Below are 5,618 nucleotides of genomic sequence, written 5' to 3' on the forward strand. Positions count from 1 at the left end.
ACATGTATAGGATGAAAACCCCAAATTTCAAACATTCATAATTCAAGACTTTGGGAATTTACGTAGGTGCACTTTATAGCGAGTGATCCACCATAAGAAGGCCTGCCTTATATCTGATAAAAACCACACTGTGATTATCTTGAAAGCCTCTCACGCCTTAACATTGGAGAAATATTATTTTGGATTCCAGTGACCAAAACAAAAATGACATTATTTTATAAATTCTTACCCCCTTCTCCAAAGTAGAATCTGGCTCTATCTTTACTGTAGGATTCGTGCAGTTTGATACCACTTTAACTGCCATGGCTCAATATGATGAAATCTGGGATTTGTAGTTTTGTGAAATATTTAGCCTTCTCTGTCAGAGAACTCTGGTGCCACAACAAATGACAAATCCCAGGATTCTATAGTATGGATTTGTGACTGTTAAAGCCATGTCAAACTACATTAATTTTACAGGGTGGCAGCAGCCATTATATTAGCAACAAGTAACAGACATAAAACATCATCCTTAGAATCATTATTTCCTTACCTAGAATATATGTAATTTAGTCAGATGATTAATCGCCTGAGTTGTGGGAAGTGAGATGGATCAGTCACCCTCAGTAAGATATAAAGCAAGGTAGCAAAGATTTTTATCCGCTGTTGCTCCACAATGATGGAGAGTGTAAGCTTGTTCTGAGCCACTTACTCTCAGTAGTGCTGACACTTCGAGAATGGCATTTCCCAGTTCTTGACTGGTGGATTCTTATACAGAAATGTCTTCAAAGGTCAGCACATCCCTCCTTATGCAGGTTTTCCAAATATGTAAATATATTTTACTGCATCAAGCTATATTGTGCAAGCGACCTGTATATACAATATGTGCTCTTTGTCTAATGTGGCAATGGCCTTGCACTTTTTAATTAGAGGAACCAAATTGCGTCATAGTCCTTAATAATCTCCTTATCTACAGGAAGGACACGCAAGTAGCCTCTTGAGAAACTGGAACTTACATACCAACCAGTCTGACTCCATTTTTTAAAATTTCTCTAATACTTATAAAGTTGCATCAGTTTAGAATGTTTTCCTTTGAGAAATTCACATCTTTTGCATAGAAAAGATCACTGGAGGTCTTTTTATTTGCAGGAAGAACAGTCAGGAAGGAGACCCAACTGAGAAGCTGAAACCAACATGAACAACTAACTGGACTAGCTCTTCTCTCTCCCCCCCCTTTTTTTTTTACACACATGCACACACACACTTTGACAAGACTTTGGACAAGTTTTCTTTTGCTGAAGAAACATAATTCTGCAGTATAATACATGTTTTATATACACACAAGGACCCAGGTTCAGTCCCTGGCATCTTTTGATGCAACTATTGATTCTATAGGATAAATATGGAGTAAATGTTCCAGATTTGGGGATGTACAGCGGACCCTTGTTATATACTGGGGTTTGGTTCCAAGATCCCCCGTGTATAACAAAATCCATGTATGCTCAAGTCCCATTAAATATAATGACATAGCAAAATGGTGTCCCTTATAAAAAATGAAATATCAAGGTTTGATATTTAAAATTTATTCTTCTTTTTTTAACATTTCCAAATCATGTATGCTTGAATCCGTGTATAAAAAAAATCCGTGTATAAGAAGGGCCGACTGTACTTACCTAGGGTCAGCCCTTCTCTCTCAAACCAGCCTATGGATTCATACCAATCAAACAAATGCTACTTAAAATAATTATGGGAAGGGTTTACCATCTTCTGCGGTCTCCTTTGTTGAGATATTAGAATCATACAATAGAATAATAGAATCACAGAGTTGGAAGAGACCACAAGGGCCATCCAGTCCAACCCCTGCCATGCAGGAACTCACAATAAAAGCACTCCCGACAGATGGTCATCCAGCCTCTACTTAAAGACATCCAAAGAAGGAGACTCTACCACAATCTGGGGGAGTGTGTTCAACCGTTGAACAGCTCTGTCAGGAAGTCCCTCCAAATGTTTAAGTAGAATCTCTTTTCCTGTAGCTTGCATCCATTGTTCCAGATCCTAGACTCTGGAGCAGCAGAAAACAAGCTTGCACCGTCCTCAATGTGACATCCCTTCAAATACTTAAACAGGGATATCATATCACCTCTTAATCATCTCTTCTACAGGCTAAACATACCAACTCCCTATATCACGCCTCATAAGACATGATTTCCAGACTCTTCACCATTTTAATCAACCTCCTCTGGACACACTCTAATTTGTCAACATCATTTTTGAATTGTGGTATCCAGAACTGGACACAGTATTCCAGGTGAAGCCTGACCAAAGCTAAATAGAATGGTACTATTGCTTTCCTTGATCACTATACTTCTAATGATGCAACCTAGAATCGCATTGGCCTTTTTAGCTGCCATATTAAACTGTTGACTTATGTTCAACTTGTGGTCTACTGGGATGCCTAAATCCCTTTCACATGTAGTCTTGTTAAGCCAGGTGTCCCCATCCTATAGATATGCATTTCATTTTTTTCTGCCTAAGTTCAGTACCTTAAATTTCTCCCTGTTGAGATTAATTTGGTTAGTTTTGGCCCAGCTTTCTAATTATATGCCCAATGTACTTGGAGATGAGCCTCCCCAGATGGGAAGGCTGCCTGAGGTAGATGTTGCATTGATATTCTGTTGCCTATTACATTTGTACTGTATTGGAATTTTTTAGTATTATATTAGCATGGTACATAAAATCATGATCAGGCTGCTAGAGGTAGATATTGTTTTGATGTTGTATTATATTTTGTTAGTACATTACAGGTTGAGTATTCCAGTCAGTGTATGTATGTATATATACCTAGACTAGAATTTCACAGAACAAAATATGGCAGCTGGCTAAGGAAGCTGGATGATTCAACACATGGAAAGGTTGCACCATGGTGACTGACATGGAATGTCATTGTCACACCACTTGGAAGAAATGCCAGGATGACTCAACAGGCAAGGCATGATACAAGAGGCTGATGCAAATGGATGATTGTAGATACCTGTGTGAGCAGATCATGCCATGGACAATATGTATAAATATGTGTGTGACCAATAGACAATGTGGATTATTATTGTTAGTGAATGGTTGGTTGCAGAATTGTTGTATATATAGTGCTGTATATACTTTGTAGTAAGGTTTTGTAAGGAGAACCTGGAGACCCTCAGTATTTCATTAGCACCTTGTGCAGTTATAGGTGTTTGAGCACTGCAGAGTCCAGCAGAGAAGTACCATGAGTAGGCTCTGACAATTCCTGAACTGGAAATCTAAAATTTGAAATACTCCAAAATCCAAAATTGTCCACATGGGTGGCTTAGATAGTGACACCTCTGATTGTTTGATATACACAAACCTGGTTTCATTTACAAAATTACTAAAACATATTGTATATAACATTACTTTCAGAATATCTGTATGAAATATACATGAGACATACGTGCATTTTATGTTTAGATTTGGGTTCCATCTTCAAGATATCTCATCATGTATTTGCAAGTGTTCCAAATTCCAAACAAATCAAAATGCAAAACATTTCTAGTTCAAAGCATTTTGGATAGAGGATACTCAACCTGTACATAATTTTAGTATTGTGTGCAACATTATACATGGCAAAAGAAAAATACAAAAAATATTATTATCTAAAGTGTTCAAAAGTTATTATATTAGCAATAATTCTCTGACCTTCAGGCAAATTGTATATACTCAGTGGCTTTTGATACCATAGACCATGGTATCCTTCTGGAACACTTGAGGGAGTTAGGCATTGGGGGCACTGAACTCTAGCGGTTCCATTCCTACCTCTCGGATAGATTCCAGATGGTGAAGCTGGGGTACAGATGGTCTACTAAAAGAGAGCTGACATCTGGCATCCCACAGGGCTCCATCCTGTCCCTCATGTTGTTTAACATTTACATGAAACCGCTGGGAGAGATCATCCGGAGACACTGATGACACCCAAATTCATTTCTCTATGTTTCTGACTGATGCAGTGACTAAGGATGGCATCTCTCCTTTGGATGCCTGCCTTGGGTCAGTAATGGGCTGAATGAAGGAAAATAAACTCAAGCTGAATCCAGAGAAAACGGAGGTACTCATGATAGGCTCCCCAAGTCCAGGGATGGAGATTTGTCAACCAGTCCTGGACGGGGTCACACTTCCTCTAAAGGATGAAGTATGCAGTTTGGGATACTTCTGGATCCATTTCTACAGTTATTATCTCAAGTAGATGCGATGGCCAAAGTGCCAAAAGGACCTTGAAGCAGTGGTACATGCACTGGTAATCTCGTCTTGACTGCTGTAATGCACTTTACATGGGGTTACCAAGTTCAGAAGCTTCAATTGTTGCAAAATGCGGCTGCCAGATTGGTCACAGGAACTCCTAGGGCAGACAATATAACAGCCATACTAAAATCTCTTCTCTGGCTGCCGATTACCTTCCGGGCGCAGTACAAAGTGTTGGTTATCACCTTTAAAGCCCTACATGGCTTGGGCCCGAGTTACTTGACGGAACACCTCTCCCTACAAAATACACCCCACACTCTCAGAACATCCAGGAAGAAAGACCAGATTAATATCAACTTCCCACAAAGCATTTACCATCATGGCCCCTAAATTGTGGAATAGACTTATCACTATCTTAGATGCCTTTAAGAACGCACTCAAGACAGATCTCTTCCGGCAGGCCTACTCCCCTGATCTTCTGTAGACAACCATAAAGGGACACCCCACTCTGAGCGTGTCTATTAGACTGGATATGTGATGGCAAACCCGTGGCATGCGGCCCAGTTTTGCCGGGCACGGCAGGTGAGGGAGAAGGCGGAATGGGCGTGTGCCCGTTCCACCTCCTCCCTGCCATTTTCAGGCCTCCCGCTGTCTCTCTGAGACAGCGGGAAGCCAGAAAATGGCGCCTGGGAGAAGGAGACAGCGAGTGCGTGCGGGCGCATCTGTCTCCGCCACCTCAGCCTGCCTTCAGTCCTCGCAACAGGGCTCGGAGCGAAGAGCCGAAGGAAGGGGGACTGGGACGCGTTCCCAGCCTCCTTCCCCTCGGCCTGCCTTCACTCCTCTCGAAAGGGCTCCATAAAGCCCTTTTGCGGGGAGCGAAGAGCCAAAGGGAAACGCCTGGGACTGGTGCCCAATTCCTTCCCTTCGGCCTCCCTCCCCGTCTGCCGAAAGGGCCCCATGGAGCCCTTTCAGCCGAAGGAAGAGGCCGAAAGGAAGGGCCTGGGACAGGTTCCCGGTCCCCTTCTCCTCGGCCTCCCTTTCCTCAGAGTGAACGGGTCCCTTGGAGCCGTCCTCCAAGGACTGTTTGCCAGCCTCTGACAGCCCCAAGGGGACTCTCAGAGGCTGGCAAACCCCGGAGGACGGAGACCAACGGCTCCTGCCGCTGGGTGCTATCCTCCGACTCTCAGAGGCCATCAAACCCCAGAGGAAGGAGCCTAACAGCTCCTGCCGCTGGGCACCGTCCTCCGAGGACTGTTTGCTGGCCTCTGGGAGTCCCTTTAGGGCTGTCAGAGGCCGGCAAACCCCAGAGGAAGGAGCCCAACTGTTGTCTACTCGACAGGTTTGGTCAAGGCCAGTGCTACCATTGGTCATGGGGCAAGAGCATAATG

General features: G+C 43.0%; 1 protein-coding gene across 2 annotated transcripts in view; it reads right to left on the reverse strand.

Moving 5' to 3' along the window:
- Positions 1-801, reverse strand: part of LOC121919182 (alpha-1-antiproteinase 2-like) — an 11,406-nt gene extending 10,605 nt beyond the window's left edge. The window contains exon 1 of one of the 2 annotated variants that reach the window (XM_042445500.1): positions 692-801. The gene's annotated coding sequence lies outside the window, so the exon portion shown is untranslated. Of the gene's footprint in view, positions 1-532 lie in introns of both variants that reach the window. The other variant, XM_042445498.1, reaches the window with a different exon arrangement.
- Positions 802-5,618: the final 4,817 nt, after the last annotated feature.

Source organism: Sceloporus undulatus, chromosome 1, assembly GCF_019175285.1.
Source record: "Sceloporus undulatus isolate JIND9_A2432 ecotype Alabama chromosome 1, SceUnd_v1.1, whole genome shotgun sequence".
Lineage (NCBI taxonomy): Eukaryota > Metazoa > Chordata > Lepidosauria > Squamata > Phrynosomatidae > Sceloporus > Sceloporus undulatus.